Below are 19,124 nucleotides of genomic sequence, written 5' to 3'. Positions count from 1 at the left end.
ATCATCCAAAAATATCTATGACCCAAAAGAAGTTGTTAGCTTCATCTCCACCATATGCTATGATCTCTAACACTCATAGGGTTTTTGACATTAAAATCTGAAGGGGGCATGAGGTCTAATAGGAGGGATGTTGAAATAGGGTTCCTAAAGAGTAAAATACCAATGGCCTCAAAACCTTCTTATCAAAATATAGGCAAGATATCTATCTAGATGTGTATGGTGTGGAAAACTAGGGGCTAGTTGTTCCGCTCGCCAAATACGAGAAGGGCATGGTGATCTCACTTGGCCTGCGAGAAGAGTGTGAGATAGAGAAGGCACAAAGGGTCACAATAGTAGAAGAAACAGTGATGTGGCTCACCTCGATGCCCTGAAGGGACTGGCCTCCCCAACAGTCGTGGTAGGAGCGGTGGAGTGGTGTATCACCTGGAACTCTCCTGGTGGCAACGTTGTGGGGCACATGGTGCATGCATTAGGGCCACACGAGGGACACTGGGATCTAGTGCGGCGCAATGCGCACATAATTGGCCACCACGCCTAGGCATACACTATGCTCACCGTCAACGAAGACCACCAGCTTATGGTGGTTGCAACCACAGGTTGTAGGGCAAGGTCGTCGTGAGCTCCCCCATGTTGATGCTCCTTCATCTTCTAGCTTTCGCACCAGATGAGCGCCCCGTGCGGGCAGTAGCTCGCGGGTGAGGCGTCAGCGTAGAGGCCGTCTCTAGCCGCTAATGCAGAGATAGAGGGGCAAGTGTGGGATTGAGTTGAAGGGGATCAAAGTGACATGCGACATTGAAATGATAGATAAAGCTGATGAAAGGTTGAGGCTATATGCTTTAATAGAAATAAGACTATTTAGAAATGTCTTATAAATAGCCCTATTTATAGAGATCGATCTATAAGAAGTCTCGCCTCACTAACGGACGGAGTGTTTATTTGAGATTATAATCTGCCTAGGTTATATGATCTAATAATTTTTTAATTAAGTGTTAGTTTAAATTTTTTAGATTATATAATCTTGACACATTATAATTCCAAACAAACATGCTCTAAATATATTTTCAAAGACGGATATATTTTTTAGTGTCATCTAAAATCTACCCTTCTAAATTCTTTCACAGATACACCCGTCTCTAAGAATAAAAGCCTTTGTCTTCTAAACTGATCTGTGTAGCGCGCAGTTCAATCTACGTTACCTCTTGTCTCTCCCCAACCGGCCACCCCACACCCATGGTTTCTATGCCTTGTACCAGTCCTTAGGCCCAAGCATCCTGCTAAGCTGAGCTCTCCACGTATGCACAATGCCCGGCCGAGAAATAGGATCGATGTCGTCCTAAATTTGGCAAGCTCGACATGCGCCTGATATGCCGATAGCGCTCTGAGCTTCCACTCGTGCATGGAGACCGGCCGGTGACAACGCTGGTTCCTGCTGATGCCTCTCGCGTTGAATTCCCCGTCCATTCTCGACGCCCCCAACGGAGCTGCTAATAATCTAGCTGGGGGCACCAGCCAACAATCATCCGCCGCCGCCGCCGCCGCCGTCAGGAGAACGTCGCAGGAGCTGGCGGTCACGATCACCGGGAACTCTCCAGCTGATAGGCCTTCTTGATCACAGGTAAGCTAGAATTTTGAATTGAAACGGATCGCGCTTGCGTTCTGTTTTGAAAATATTGTTGGACTACGTTTGAGTTACTTTTTTTCTTCTCGTATAAGTACAAATACAATAGAAGAGCTGTGCATGTATCGTTAAAATTAAAGGGAGAAAAGGTCGGGCCTTGCAAATCCGGACCGAGTTGTGAGGTGCTGTGTGATACGAGAACAGAAGAGCTCTAAAAAAAGGGAAAAAACGAGAAAGGTAGGACCTGACAAACTCTGTGGACATGACAAACTAACACAAACGCTATGTTTGTTTATGAAACCTAGTCAGACAAAATATACATAAGTCCACATGATTAATAGGCCCATACAATAAGCCATAAATAACATGTCATCAACAGCTCTCACTAGCAAATTCGCTAATCCATGCTAACTTGTAGTCGTATGAAATTTAACAAAAACTATAGCCTTTAAAAGGACGATCAACCAACCAAGAATAATACTTGGATTTAAGCTCAAGCTCAAAACCTGAAATACTGTCCACACATTCAAACAACCCATCTGGCAAGGTGCTATCTTCATCTACTTTTATTATGGCATTGGCTACAGTCTGAGTGCCACGTTCAAATGCTCCAACCAAAGGATCATCGGGGCTGTTTGGTTCGTGCCTAAATGTGCCACACTTTGCCTAAGGTTAGTCGTTCGAATTGAAGAACTAACCTTAGATAGAAAAGTTAGGCAAAGTGTGGCAACTTAGGCATCAAACCAAACATGCCATCTTTATCAACATTCTTGACTCTTTTCATTGGTCTACTTGTTGCAGATGTTGTCCCAATGCCATTTTCTTCAGTGGCTTCCATATCTTTTTCGCCGGCGCCCTTCCACATCCACAACAAGGGGTTCATTTGAGGTCTTCACAAACTGTCCTATAGTAGCACTCCCGCCAAAGATTGTAGCTAGATCACCATATTATGGGAAAAGCTTGTTTATGAATCCATCATCACTTTTATTCCTTTCACACTAACAGAATAGTAAACAATTATTTGAAAGGGACAAAATCATAGACACCACTTAATATAAATGAACAACAATAATTTGTACCTCAATATGATTGGTGTAGTGTCATGATCAAGAGTAATAATGAACATATTTTCATTCCAAAGTGTAGCACTCAAGTTCCTAAGTTGGTTGATCCTGGAGTACATTTTCTTCAATGTTTTCAAGTGATTAGCAATATTGTCACAAGTCCTACTAAGCTTAAAAGTTTATTCAGAGCCTTAACACATGCATTGAGATGAACTTTCTTGAACCCAGTAGATGTTTTAGTGACATCTGCTACAATATTGGTAAGTGTGCAGAAAAGTAGATTGATTTGATGTTCACATAGTTTGTCCACCTTTCTTTTGCCCCAGCTCCTTTGATAAAGCTTTGTATGGAAACAAGTAAAAAAATTCAACAACAACAAAATATGGGTTGAAGTAAATTTCAGCAACAAATGATGGTATAGATGACCACACATACAAGAGCAAAAGTACATGATTCATACAAATCAAAGGTACATTTCCATACAAAATCAAAGGTACATATCACCACACATACAAGAGCAAAGGTACATGGTCCATACAAAACAAAGGTACACCAATTATTCTTGGAATATAATTTTGCTAGTTCTACCACATGGCATTAGTAATTTCATGCCTGAAATTAACCATTAAAGCATGTTCCAATGCTTGTCCATGTGATGATCTTTGATGAGAAATGAAAGGCAATGCCTTGTCCTCATTAATGACGAATTCATCACCTCTATCTTATAACCTAATTGTGAATAATACAACAAGCAACCACAATATAAAGTTGTGTAGGAAATGGAAAGAATGGAGAACACCATCGAGAATTTTGATCCTCCTTTTAATGACCCAAATGTGTGTTCTACTGTTTGGCGAAGAGATGAGTGCCTATGGTTGAATAATTTCTTCTCATTTTGTACAAGATTGTTGCCCCACTCATTTAAATGGTACCATACACTATGATAAGGGGGCAAAAATCCTAATTTAGCTCTATATTCGGCATCCACTAGGTAGTACTTGCCTATCATAAAATGGAGATTTTTTATAGTTCTATAATGGCTACATGTCATGATTAAAAAGTGATGTGGCCTATATGTTTAATTTTATCTTGTGGGATACCAAGCCCATTTTCCCGTTCTAAAGCAAACCATAAAAATGAATGCATCCTAGGTTGTACCCTCCAACTGACCAAGACAAATGTGTACTGAATGATAGGCTCTTCCTACCAAAGAATGAAGCCTCCAAATGCATCGTATGCTGTACCCTCTAAACCGACCAAGACAAATGTGTACCGAATTATAGGCTCTTCCTACCATAAAATCCACATATACCATTACATTTTGAGTGGGGTGACTCTTCCTACAAAAGAATGAAGCCTCCAAAACTTAGGAACATAGGCTCGTACATGTGTACCATCAATAGCCACAATACAATCCTTTTTAAGCATTTAAAGCCACAAAACATAAGAAACTAGAAGTTTACATAACCATTAAAAATAATAAGAGGTAGGACATAATCTCACACCTTGAAAAAGGATCCCATATTGGATTCCTGACTATTTTAGATGGTGTTAATAATGTAGGTGGCCTAATGGAGTTGGTTCATACCTCTCCAATGGCATGCTATACTTTGTTGATATAGATCCCAATGGTTCCATCAAGCCTACCAAAATTGTGACCGAGTACCCTATTCCTAAGACTGTGACTAATTGTGTTAAAAAACATTGCAACCCTCTACACACAAATATATGGTGTCTCGAAACAAGCCTAATCCCTATCAAAATAAAGGTGCCCTATTGAGCCTAAGCATATTGACACAAGTGACATTATTCTTCCATATCTTGTTAATTAGATAGTTCATTCTAACATGATCCCTCTCATGAATTCGAGCATAGGTAATTATTTATACAAGATGCATGATGTTTTCTTTCCTAGATTGAATAACCATAACGATCATTGAGAGCAACATATGTGTTGGAGTTACATAAACTAAAAGATTATTCTTCTTGTACATGCATAAGAAAGATGACATCAATAATTGGCAACATACACATGCAAAATTTTGGAATTACCTTTAGTTCGCTCTAAACTTCTCAATATGATGTTCCTGCAAAGGAAATGAGAAAACACACAAAATATGCAAATTTATTGTCCTACATAAAGAAGGAAGGAAGAAATGATAAGTAACTATTGGATTTGCCACCATGCACACAAAATGAGAATGGGAAGCATTGTTTTGGCTATCGACGGGCCGCCATGGGGCACTGATATTGGGGCCCAACCCCTGGTCGTGCTGAAGGCATGGACAAGGCACAAAATGACATAGGTGGAGAGGTTGGCCATCATGCTATCATGGCCATGGAGATAGAGGGATGCCATGGCCATGCTAAAGGAGAAGGAGGGAGGAAGGGGGATGGACAAACCTATAGGGGGTGCATCAAGGACAGACGTTGGTGGATCTAGATGTGGTCGAGAAGGAGCTCGCTATTGGTAGCCAGATTGCCTCCTAGCGACACAGAAGGAGGTGAAATCGGGGGAGGTCGAGAGTTAGGACTCACGGGTGGTGCTCATAATGTTTTTGAGGAAGGTTCTTTGGACATGAACACTCACAAGTGAAAATGTTTTATAGTTTTTGGGAGCGGAGGGATTCAACATATTAGGTGAAGATTCTCTTTTTGGAGCCACTTTGTTCCATGATTCCCTCAATTGAACACTACTAAAGGTAGAACAGAGCCACTCCATTTCACCTCGCTTTTGAACCAAACACTACTAAAAAATCCCATTGACTAATAATTCTCAGGCCACACGAACCACTAGACATTTTGTTCCTCACTGAATTGGTAAAACCAGGGTGATTACAATTGGTTGTTCTCTTATGAAGACGACACACAATTTCTTCTGTTTCCATAACAATAAACCCCCAAGAACTAATGTCTGCTTCTCCAAAAGTTGGGACCCCATCACATGCCACCTCTAGGTGTTTACCCAACACGATAATATCTCTAGCGATTTTTCTAACAAAGTGTGCCACCCCATTCTATTCTATTTGATTGGTAACAGACCCACCTCTATTGTCATTTGAGTAGAGACATACACATGTCACACCACCATGGGTAGCACAGAATGACACCTTGGATGCCGATGCATCTACGTAGGGCATGGTGGGCTATCCACCTAGCTTTGGTATGGTCAAGCCCACATCAGCCATTGACCTACTCAATATGCTGCTCTAGGATGGTCATCCGGCCAATAATAGCAACAACACCACCATAGAACGCCTCAACCAAGTGCATGGAGAAGGTTGACTTACTACTAATTCGTCATCCCCAAGCAGTTGTCACATGCTAAGTCACTGCTCCCTCTAAGGAGCAAGCATCTAGCGACTCGAAGTCTCTCTCAGGTGCCTACGTTCAAGTGCAATAAGATCCTACTCTTGTAGTGTATGGGTTTGTCATAGATCTACCAATGCCAAACCTGTCAGGACAAATGGCCTATGAGGGGATCCTCGACGTTAGGATGAACAATATTCCAATAGGATCGCACTGGCAACAACAGTGACACAAAGTAACCTTTTAGGTACTATTGATGTCCACATCTTGTTTCTATACTATTTGTATAATACTAAAACTTGAATATGTAAGTCAGGATGATCTAGCCTATGGATGTAAGCATGTAGACCTCCTAGGGCACACTCATCGACAATGTGCCATTTGTATGTTAAACTCCTTTATCTTGACTATAATGATGAATAAATCTTTTGAGCATTTAAGAAAAAAAAATTACCTACATGTTTGCTAGCCTTCTTCCACCAAGTCATGAACGTTTGATCAAGATGTCTAGGGATGCATGATAAGAAGTCATGTGGAGCCAAGATCATGAAACAGAAATTGCACGCAACACATGAAGTGAGAATGTGTTGCATAGTCTTCTCTTTCTGGTCATATAAGATAGAATTATTTAGGTAAGGGAATTCTCTCATCCAAATTCACCACCATGGTTCAAATGTAGTGAAGCCATTAAATAAAGCTTAGTAGGCAACTTGCACTACTTGAAAATCACTCTCTTTCAATGGGCAAAAATAATGGCAAAAAGCCATAAATTGTGGCAAGTTCTATCATTTGCCATAATGTCACTTTCGTTGCCAACCATTGGTGAAAACAGAGTGGCAAAAGATCATGGCAATTGTTTTTCATTCCATTGCAATAGCTCTAGTTATCCCAACAAAAATAAAATGTTGCAATACATATTAATTGCATCGAGCAAATAACACTAAAAAAGAAAAAATGTCGCAATACATATTAGTTCCATCGAACTCAAGTTTCACAGTTTACAATGAACTACTCTACCACTAGACTACTTCATTTGTTTTGTTAATAAAAATAACTAATTATATTAAGACACTAATTTCTAAGAGTGCATTATAACTTTTGCAACAAAATTGGTATATATAGCCACCATTTAGATCTTCGTTGCAATATACATCAAGATTTTGCAACAATTAGTAGGACCATAGCAACAAAAGATATTTGTGGCAACATAGGTAACTATATTGCAACCATTTTTTGTGGCAAGAAGCATCACAATTTTGCAAGGAAATTCAGTAGTATTGCAACCACATGAAACTTGTGGGAATATGGATTAACATATTGCAATAGTTTTGCAATTTGTGGTCATAACACCAGCCTCTCGCAACAAAACTAATAATTATTGTAAGGCAAGATATTCGTGGTAATAAACTATACACATGGCAACCACGTTTCAAAGTTGTGGCGATAACACATTGCTATTGCAATGGAGTTTGTGTTGTTGCAGTACGATCTATGGCAATAGACTGATTTTATGCAGAAAGATAGGTCCAAGAATACCAATCCCTTTGATAATGTGAACCATAAGTTGTTTCATAATATCAAAGAATAACAGGGGAAAAATTAGTTTACAATTGGCAAGGCATTGCATAACGTCGTTATGTAGCTTATTTAGGCTTCATGGATCAATTACTTTCTATGACACCACATTCAAGAAAGTGCATAGATTTGTGATTGTTTTTGTAACATTGATAGAAAGGACACCCCTTAGCACGATCGAAAGCAGTTGTGTCATTAACACATGACAGTCATGAGACTTTATGTGCACAAATTTCTTCTCCTGCTTATTTATCAGCCTTTTTACATTAATGTAGTCAGTTGGGACTTTGATACTATTGAAGCATTCAAACATATTGTCCTTATCATTCTTACTGAGAGTATATCAGGATGACCTAGATAGTGTCGTCCTGCATCCCTCTCTTCCAGGTGCAGACCCTCTCATTATTTCATAGCTTTCAAGTCCTCCCATGATTCAAGTGTATCTTTGTCCTTCCCATATGTAAGTATGTTAACACAAAGATTCTTTGTATTTTGCATTACGCCGATTGAGTGGCAAACATCTAAAATTGCCTAATAAGGTAGTTGCCAAAATATTAAGTTATTCTTCCACATTATCACATTTACATCTTCACTCAGAGCAAGTTTGCGACCAGATCCCTTTTCGAACACTATGTTTATGTTATGTACCTTCTAGAATACAAGATTGCTACTTCAGTGAATTCACTTGGCACGATGGTTTGCTTGACCCTTCCAATGCTTACCTTTTATTCTTAATGGGTGCTTGGCCATACCAAAGCAACAATGACCCATGTAAACAACTTTTCTATAGTGATGTAGATACAAACTATAAGCCTCATCTAAACAATGGGTGCATGCCCTAAATCCCTTGTTGGATTGTCCTGATAGATTTGAATGTACATGCGAGTCATTGATGATTACAAATAAGAAAACACGTAGGTCAAAAACCTCCTTTCTGTTCTCGTCTCACATACGTACACCTTTGAACCACAACTGCAAAAGTTCACCCATCAACGGTTTTAGGTACACATCGATGTCATTACCAAGTAGCTTTGGCCTTGAATAAGTGTCAGCATGTCACACCCGGTTTTAAGGAACAAAGCCGGGTGCATCTCATACATGCGCCAAAGAAGACAACATATATAACAACAGAGTGTATAGAGATAAATGTCACAATAAAATCAGAGTACTTATTACATAGCGGAAGTCTTACAAAATAAAAGATGAATATAGCAGGAACTAAAATCTATCCTTGGCGCTAGAAAGCTGACTGGGAAACGCCACCTAGATCAAGTCAAAAGCCTCAGAGTTAGGCGGCTCCTCTTCGACCACATGTTCTTCTCCTGTGGGGGGTGTGAGACAGCAAGGGTGAGCTCACATATGATCATAGCTCAACAAGTCGTGGGGAATAATGTGCATGAACTCACCAAAGGTGGGAGTTCATGTGAAGTGTAAGGCTGATCAACAAAGTAAGGGCTGAAGCTGAGCATTGCTTTTATAAGTTGGTCAAAATTTTATTAGCAGTTACTAAGTATAAGTAAATACCAAACCTTAGTAATAATAAAGAAAGTAATAGTAAAATAATCCCAAATGCGATGCAAATGTCAAATTAAATTTAAGTTCCATAAATTAATCATGTGAGGGTCCGAGCTGCTCATGACCGTGAGCACGGCTAGTATACCAGTTTTACACTCTGCAGAGGTTGCGCATCTTTACCCACAAGTCATGTTACCCATCTGCCAAGAGATGGCCAATCCCATACACCTCTACCGAGGAGGCGAGGCAGGGTAACACTACGAGGCCTTTACAAAGTTCCACTAGCTTCAGAAATCCCGCTACAGTTTATAGGAAGCTCCAGTGCAGGAATCCCTCGCCTGACCGCCATCGCAGCAAAATCAACCCAAGGACCTCCCTACACTGACCACTCCCCTACTGCCCTTGCCCCTTTCAGGTAAGGAAGTCATCCACTAGCTTTCCTAGTTAATCAGCCAAGGGCGTCCCATTATACCCTTGTGGTAGCACTGTTTTCCCGGGTGGTCGCTCCATGTTCCCATTAACATAATGATCTTAACATGAGCAGTAATAATAAAAAGATAATAAAAATGTAATTATGAATAGTGTATCTCCATACCCAAATCCACATAAAGCAATAGCAGGTACTACCCAAAAATATTTCAGTGGTAAACAAGGTATAAAGATAACCAAAACTGGGGTAACCTATTGGATCCCATCAAAATTAACCTATGCAGATCATTATAATTAATAAGAACATGGCTAGGAAAAAGTAAGTGATCAAGGGCACAACTTGCCTTCAATGAGCTCCTGCTCAGCTACTTCTACTTGCTGAACTTCAGAATCTACAGTGGCTTGCTCGTTTACTCGCATCAACACAATACATACATAGTATAGCAAAAATTAACATTCCACCAAACATGTGAATAAAATACTCAATAAAAATCTACACATTAAAATAAGAACCTAGGAATAGGAATCATTAATTTTGGAGTTATAGATTTTGAATTATGAATTTCCAAAGGTTTAATGTGTTTGAAATGGAATTACATGAGAAATAAATTTTCTTTCTGTGTTCATGTCAAAAAAGAGACTCCAGGTGATAGACATTAATATAAAAAAATTAGGAATTGGAATGGATCGATTTGGATTAAAAATGAATTTTCTATGCATTTTACAAGTTTCTAGATTTTTTTGTATTAAAAACGAATTTCATACTTATTTCTCTCTTTTTAATCATCTCTGGACTGGGCCTCGATTTCTGGTAAGCTCAGGGACCTCGGTGTAAGATCCCAGAGACACAATGAATAGTACTCTGAGGACTGCGGGTTGTTTCCAAAGTTTGGCGGGGTCTCTTTTGCGAAACATACAAGCCGAAGGGGTATTCTTACGTATCGGTCGCCCAATCAGCTTCCTACGGTCCAGATTAAATCTGTGGCCCGCACGAATCGGTATGCGCCCACGACTGTCGGATCAGAAATCAACCGCCCGGATCTAATACTGCCCACGGTGAATCCTATGCGCCCGATTAGAGACGGACGGACCGGATTGTTCCCGCCGAACCGGTACCCTAACATCTAATCGTGACCGAACACAAGCAGATCGACGGTCCACGGTCGTTCTTCTTCCTTCGCCGACCGGACACCGCCAGCCGGACTCCTTGCGGCGGCGCAGCCACCGGCGTAAGGCGAATCCACGAAAGAACGACACCAATCTCAAAGCCCTATTGCCCAAACGATGCGGAGCCTCCAGCGAGCATGATAAGGGTACCCACATGGGCCCCCGTGCAGGGACACGCCCCAGCCAAGGCGAGGAGGGTTGAGGGGAACAAATTCTACTTCCGCCGAGCGATTGGTAAGCTACCAGAGCCCTACACGATCCCCGCACGATCGCAATAGAAGATCAACACAGGACAAAGCAAGGGGGAGTTATCTCACCAAGTGTAGAGGCGTAATTTGCGCAGGGCACGACGGGCGACGGAATGTACCCCGGAACTCCGATGAGGAATTGGGTAACCGCAGGCCGGTAGATGTCGAGGCAATCCACTCCTACGCGACCCCCGGTGACACGCGAACTCCCGTAGCCGGTCGCAGCGACCCAGACAGTGCAGACCAGTGGCAATCGCAGGCGAGGGTGCGGCGGCGTGGTTCCACGGCTAAAACTCTGGCGCCCTGAGTTCTCGACGTACCAGGGAACGGTAAATTGGGATGGGAGAAGTGGGTCGCGAGGCCGGGGAGTCTTATGCCCCGATGTAGGATCTAGGACACCGGCTAGAGGGGGGTGAATAGACGGTTTTGACTAAAATCAACAATACTAAATAAATTTAATCAATACAACAAGAGGAATAAATTATCTAGTGTCAATAAGTAAACAATGTATGAAAAACAACTACGGAGATTGAATACTTGAAGAACAATAAGCAAATCACTAATCAATTGCAAGGCAATAAGTAATGCTAGAAGGAATAGACACCGAAATTTATCCCGTGGTATCGGTGATTTGCCGATCACCCCTAATCCACGTTGAGGTGGACTTCAAGCTCTCACTTGCTCCTCTATCAAGACACGACTTGATCTTTGAGCCAAGTGGACAAGAAATCACTCAATACCTCGATTCCACTAATGTCACCTTTGCCGCTCCGGCGAGGTAGGCGCGAACCCCTCACAATCCACACCGCGGCTTCTCCACAATCTTCTTGGAGAGCTCGACGGAGACAATCACCCGAGCCGTCTAGGAGGCGGCAACCTCCAAGAGTAACAAGCCAACGACGCTTGCTCGGTGTACCACCTAGTGCCTCAAGAATCACCAAATGATGCAAATGCACTAGGAACCCTCAATCTCTCACTAGAATGCAATCTCAAGCAAAGAGTGTGAGAGAGTGAGTTGGAGGATCACAAATGAGCTCAATGTGTGCAAGGAATGGCCAAAGAGAGCTCTCTCACACGAGCTACCCTTCTATTTATAGTCCCCCATCTAAAACCAACCGTTATGTGCAAAGGGGGGCAGTTCTGCGCACACGCGGACCGTCCGCGCCCTAGGGCCGGACGGTCCGCCGTACATATAACGGCTATAATGACCGTTAGAAACATGTCAGAGCTGACTCAAAAGGTGGGTCCGGACAGTCCGCCCTTCAAGGCCGGACCGTCCACGACCTGGCAGATTCAAACACCCGAGCCTCGGATCAAAAGAAGTTAACACATGCGGACCGTCCGGCTATAAATCCCGGACCGTCCGCGACCTGAGACAGTACTGTCCGGACTAGTCCCCCGGACAGTCCGTAGTACAAATCTATAAAAACACACAGTCCCTGGCCAAAAACGAGTTTGACACTTGCGGACCGTCCGCCCCTCACAGGCGGACCGTCCGCCTATAATTCAGGGACTGGCCCGAAGCCACCCTCCTCTGGTCATGACTGCGGACGGTCCGGCCCTAAGGCCCGGACGGTTCGCAGTGCAATAGAACACAGTGTCAATACAAATGGTCAGACTTCGGACCCCTCTGGTGGATCGCGGACGGTCCGCCCCTATGGCCCGGACAGTCCGCGCGTCCATGACTACGCAATTTTTTAAACATGCTTTTGAAAGAACTTTTGACTCGCGAAATGAGAAGCGCTGTTAGTCCTCATGCAAATGCAACTACTTGATGCTCTATGAGGCACTAAGTTTTACACAAATCTAAGTCATTGACCCCTCTTAATAGTACGGCTATCTAGCCTACTAATCCGGTCAGGTATCTTCTCTAAACTCCTTAAGACCGGCAAAAATGAAACCTATATAATACCTTTCCCTTCATCTGATCCACAACCAATGCGTATGATTCTTCAACATTTCCTGTTCTATGTGGTCCAACCCTGCATTCTTATTTCTACAAGAATCGTTAGTGCACAAACAGTTGTCATTAATTACCAAAACATTACCAAAGGGGCCTAGATGATTCACAATCTCCCCCTTTTTGGTAATTGATGACAACAACACATGGTATATTAAAGAGAAGTTTAGTTTTTCCAAATCTCTCTCATACCTAAGGTATAAGATAGATCTTGGAGATGAGTTTCATAGGACTTATCTTGGTTTGGAGTTCTGTCCGAGAGATAGATAAATCCCAATAAAAACTCAGTATGTAAGAAAGGCTCCCCCTAAGTGTGTGCATGATTATTTGAAGCTGAAGATATAACACACATAATTTATTGGAGTTTGATGGAGACTTTCCTACAATCATGGTTATCGAGGCATACAAGAGATGATTCGTAGAGTGAGCGCAGCAATTATAATCACTCCTCGATTAACCACACATAGAGTAATTTGAACTAAAACATAGTTCATCCCACAGAATATTACAGATAATAGTCCACAGACATACGACATAGAGTTAACAGTTCAAACCAGTTCCAAATGGGTAAGACATAAACTAATGCAAGCGGCATAAAAAGGTAAAATGCATATGCATGGTCTTAATGTCCACATAGAACCACCAACTCCCCCTGAAGGAGACGCCAGACAACTTCTCATCACTTCTCTCCCCCTTTGGCATCAATTGCCACAAAGGAGAGGCCTCACTGATCACTCGGTGGAGGATGCATATTGTAGTAGTGAGTGCTGAAGGTGTCAAACAGGGAGGAGAACTGGCCAAAATCCTGCTGGAGCTGCTGCTGCCTCTGACTTATATCATGCATGTTGTCATTTGTAGAAAGATTGTCAAATTGACTGGAGAGAGCACCCATGTTATCTTGAAAACTCTGTTGCATATTATTCAGCCCGGACATGATGGGATCAGTGACATTAGTGTGAATTTGATCACGAAACTCAGAAAATTCAGAGTTGAGTGCATCCCAGTTACTGTCAAAGCGAGACTGCATGTCATCGAGGCGGTGATCCACATGTGTCATCAGGCCCTCAAAGCGAGTATTAATATGAGTTTCAAGCCCTTGCTGCATATTGTGAAAATAAGGATCAAAGTATCCTGGAGCAGGCTCCCAATAGTGCTGAGGCTGAGGAGGAGGTGGAGGAGGAGGCATCTGCTGGCCCTCAACATTAGGAGCTGCTCCACCCTCATAGCCAGGGTCTTCCTCATCATCTGGGAAGGGAGTGAGTGGCCTGGTGAGAAACCCTATCTCATTCTTAAAAGGCCTGAATGGGGTGTGAACAATCTCGCATGGGCCCTCAAATCTTGTCTTGGATTTGATGAGAGCCATAATGTAAGGAGCATATGCCAAATTTTGATTCTTGTCCATTTTCAAATCATTAAGCTGCCTCATCATGAAAAGAACAATATTCATGACTTCACCATTCATGATGTGCTGGATGATGTTCCAGAACTTATCCCGTATTTTACTCTTATCACCACTCTTGGGAAGAATGGTGACTCTGGCAATCTTGTTGATTACAGCAGGATGATGTCTGAGTCCTGCTGTCTCTCCAAACCTCCTGGGTATACCAAGCCTGGCTGGCTCATAAAACTGCACAAAATCCTCAAAATTATCTTCAGTATAAAGATCCAGCCCAGCAGAAATGGTGCCATAGTCCAGACTATTGGAAGCGGCAAAGTCAGCAAAAGAAGCAGAATAGCGCTTGAAGCCAGTCATCCAGGTGATAGATTCTTCTTCAATATCAATCTCTGAGGTAGCCAAGAATTGCTTAACAGCCATTTCATTGAAATCTGTGCGTTGTCCCATAAACTGATATAATCCACATGTTTCAAACTTAGGGATGAGACCCTCCATGACTGATTGACTGAGCAAGAAGGACCAATCAATCACCTGATGCTTGTGAAAATTGGTATCCACCAGGGTGCCCCAAAAGACATCAAACTGCAGCTGAGTGTGGAAAAACTGGATATTTGTATCAGATGGCAGAGTATACTGGTTCACAGTCCGTCTAGAGCAGTACTCAGCCATAGAAAATCTCCGCTTGGGGTAAGTCCAGCCTTAGGTATCAATGGGATAATCGAGATGAACATGAGGAAAATCTTCAGCATCCATGGATTCAGTGCCCCCAGCTGAGGATTGGGCCTCTGAATCAGTGGTTGGTGTATAGTCATCACCATTTCCACGAGGGCGCTTGGATTTAAAGCGACCTGCAAGTTTCTTGCGGAGACCACCAAAACCACTGCAACAATGTGACATACATCCATAGATAAATAATTGATACCAATCACCACTATAAAAAGGAATGGAACTGAAATGCTCTGCCAGGGTCCGGACGGTCCGCGCTAGGGGGCCGGACTGTCCGCGCCAGAGGCCCGGACGGTCCGCGTCCACCAGGCGGACGGTCCGCGACCGACCAGGGGCGATTCCAAAGAACCCTAGCCGCCACAAAAGTTTTAATTTGATGATTTTGCAGAGAATACGCATCCAAACAAGTTCAAAATTTTGCATAGCATTCACATTGAGGAGAACTAACAATCCCACCAATCAGATTTTGAAACCCACTGCTCAATTTCAGATCAGAGAGGAAACCCAAATAATCTCAAAATAGAAGAGATTTGATGAAATCCACAAGATTTGAAGATACCATGATGAAGACATGTTGATGGAATGTTGCTACAAGCTGTCGGACTGTCCGCGCACAACTTCACTTCACCGTCCGCGCACACTCGACACAGGAGTGTATTTGGCGAGTGGAGAGCAAGAGAGAACAAGCGAATGAGCGCAACTGACAAGTCTGCGGCCACTGCCCGTTTTTACTGCCCTGTCGCGGACGGTCCGCGCTGGGGCGGCGGACGGTCCGTGCCCTGATGATTTCAGACTATCTGCGAGGCTGATCGGACTGTCCAGTTCCTGATGCTGCGGACGGTCCGTGGTCCATGGGCGGACGGTCCGCGACCTGATACTCATTTTTCCAATTGCTGTCCACTTGCTGATTTTGAATTTCGAATCCGAATTGGTGCTCATATATGGACATTTTGACCAATCCAAGAGTTAGTATGCATGCATATACATATGATGTAATTGAGTAATGCAAATTTTTTTGAATTAAACTATCTAGAGCAATTCGGAATGAAAAATGCACCAAAAATACCAAATAAATAGCATAAAGAGCATATTTAGACCCGAGTTGCAATACGACACATGTGTGATCAACTTCAAGCCACATTTGAGAGATCGATCACATTCATTTCACTTCTTAGAGAACAAAATCTTGTTTCATCCAAAGGCTTTGTAAAAATGTCTGCTAATTGATCATCCGTGCCAATGGAATAAATAGAGATATCTCCCTTGCCAACATGATCCCTTAAGAAGTGATGTCGTATATCAATATGCTTGGTTCGTGAGTGTTGGACCGGATTGGTAGCCAATTTTACCGCACTCTCATTATCACACATGAGAGGCACATTCTTGAAAATAATTCCATAATCCAATAAGGTTTGTTTCATCCATAATAGTTGAGCACAACAATTTCCGGCCGATATATATTCCGCCTCGGCGGTAGATAGAGCAACCGAATTTTGTTTCTTAGAAGACCATGAAACAAGAGATCTACCAAGAAATTGACAACAACCGGAGGTGCTTTTTCTATCAACTTTGCACCCCGCATAGTCCGAATCCGAATATCCAATTAATTCAAAGTGAGCACCTTTGGGATACCATAGACCAATATTGGGAGTATACTTCAAATATCTTAGAATTCTTTTAGCGGCCTTCAAGTGAATCTCTCTAGGTGAAGCTTGGAATCGAGCACACATGCATACACTAAACATAACATCGGGCCTAGATGCGGTAATATAAAGTAAACTACCAATTATTGAACGATAAAGTTTTTGATCAACCATAGTACCTCCTTCATCTAAGTCTAGATGACCATTTGTTGCCATTGGAGTCTTGATAGGTTTAGCATTTTCGAAACCAAACTTCTTGAGCATGTCCTTCAAATATTTTGATTGACTTATAAAAATTCCATCTTTCAATTGTTTGATTTGAAGGCCAAGAAAGAAGCTCAGTTCTCCTATCATAGACATTTCAAATTCTTTTGACATCATTTTTCCGAACTCCTCACAAAATAATTCATTAGTAGATCCAAAAATAATATCATCAACGTAGATTTGACAAACAAATAAGACTTTGCCAATTCTTTTAGTGAATAGGGTAGTGTCAACCTTCCCAATTTTGAAGTCTTTGGAAAGCAAGAAATCCCTAAGCCTTTCATACCAAGCGCGTGGAGCTTGCTTAAGCCCATAGAGAGCTTTAGAAAGCTTGAACACATGGTTAGGTCTTTTGGGGTCCTCAAAACCGGGAGGTTGTTCAACATACACTAGTTCACTAATCTTACCATTTAGGAAGGCACTTTTTACATCCATTTGGTAGAGCTTGATATTATGTGCACAAGCATAAGCAAGTAGAATCCGGATTGCTTCTAATCTTGCTACGGGAGCGAATGTCTCCCCAAAATCCAATCCTTCAATTTGAGTATATCCTTGTGCAACTAATCTTGCCTTGTTTCTTACTACCACACCATCTTCATTGTGCTTGTTGCGAAACACCCATTTTGTACCAATAACATTGTGGTTCTTTGGTCTCTCAACAAGCTCCCAAACTTCATTTCGAGCGAAGTTATTTAATTCTTCATGCATTGCATTCACCCAATCAACATCAAGTAGAGCTTCATCTACACGGTTAGGTTCCATACAAGATACAAAAGAGAAATGTTCACAAACGAAGCTATGCGAGAGCGAGTTTGAACACCCTTACTAATATCACCCACAATTTGATCAACCGAGTGATCCTTCACAATAGAATGATGAATTCTTGATACCGTTTGATAATTGCTTGTTGAAGCATTAGGAGGAACCGAAGGTCTTGAAGTACCTTGATCATGAGTATCCATGGTTTCATTGAGTTGTTGGCTTTGGTGATCTTCCTCATTTATAGTTGAGGATGAAGGAATGGCAACCACACTATTTTCATCATCATCTTCCTTTGGTTTTATTTCACCAATGGCCATTGTTTTCATTGCATTTATCAATTGAGTTCCCCCAACATCATCGAGATTATCACTCTCATCTTGAGACCCATTTGTTTCATCGAATTCAACATCATATGCTTCCTCAATAATACCATGAGTTTTGTTGAAGACTCTATAAGCCTTACTATTTGATGAATATCCAAGAAGAAAACCCTCATCACATTTCTTCTCAAATTTAGAAAGCCGGCTCCCCTTTCTCAAAATATAACATTTGCAACCGAATACCCTAAAATATGAGATATTTGGCTTTCTACCAATGAGCAATTCATATGGAGTTTTCTTCAAGAGCTTGTGACAATATAGTCTATTTGATGAATGACAAGCGGTATTTATTGCCTCGGCCCAATAAGAATCCGATATACTATATTCCGCTAACATAGACCTAGCCATGTCAATAAGAGTTATATTCTTTCTTTCAACAATACCGTTTTGTTCCGGGGTATATTTGGAAGAGAATTCATGTTTGATACCCTTGTCATCACAATATTGATCAATTCTTGCATTTTTGAATTCCGACCCATTATCACTTCTAACCTTTTTGATGTCGAAATCAAATTGATTTTGAGCCAATATAGCAAATGACTTGAATGTTTCAAACACATTGGATTTGTCTCGTAGAAAATAAACCCAAGTAAATCTTGAATAGTCATCCACAATCACAAGACAATAAGAATTACCACCAATACTTACAAAAGATGTGGGCCCAAATAAATCCATGTGAAGTAATTCCAAAGGTCGATGAGTGGACATTTGACTTTTATTTGGATGAGTATTTGCCACTTGCTTACCGGCTTGACAAGAGCTACACAATTTGTTCTTTTCAAATTTCACATCTTTTAAGCCTCGAACTAAGTCATGCTTGGTTAACCGATTGAGTTGCTTCATCCCAACATGACCAAGTCTTCTATGCCATAACCAACCTAGTGAAGCTTTTGAAAATAAGCAAGTTGTGAGCTTTGCCTCATTAGATGAGAAATCAACAAGATAAAGATTTTCATGTCTAAAACCTTTAAACTTAAGATTGCTACCATCAACACTAGAGATAATAACATCTTCAACCGTGAAATTGCAACAAAATCCTAAATCACATAATTGAGCTACGGAAAGTAA

At 41.7% G+C, this 19,124-nt stretch overlaps 1 protein-coding gene across 1 annotated transcript in view; it reads left to right on the top strand.

Moving 5' to 3' along the window:
- Positions 1-1,410: 1,410 nt before the first annotated feature.
- The window catches only part of LOC103632274 (inositol transporter 4), a 28,103-nt gene continuing 10,389 nt past the window's right edge, over positions 1,411-19,124 (top strand). The window contains exon 1 of the mRNA XM_008654086.1: positions 1,411-1,615. The gene's annotated coding sequence lies outside the window, so the exon portion shown is untranslated. The remainder of the gene's footprint in view (positions 1,616-19,124) is intronic.

The sequence above is a fragment of the Zea mays genome, chromosome 7 (genome assembly GCF_902167145.1).
Source record: "Zea mays cultivar B73 chromosome 7, Zm-B73-REFERENCE-NAM-5.0, whole genome shotgun sequence".
Lineage (NCBI taxonomy): Eukaryota > Viridiplantae > Streptophyta > Magnoliopsida > Poales > Poaceae > Zea > Zea mays.
Note: the sequence above shows the minus strand (reverse complement) of the source record. Positions and strands in the feature narration are given on the sequence as shown.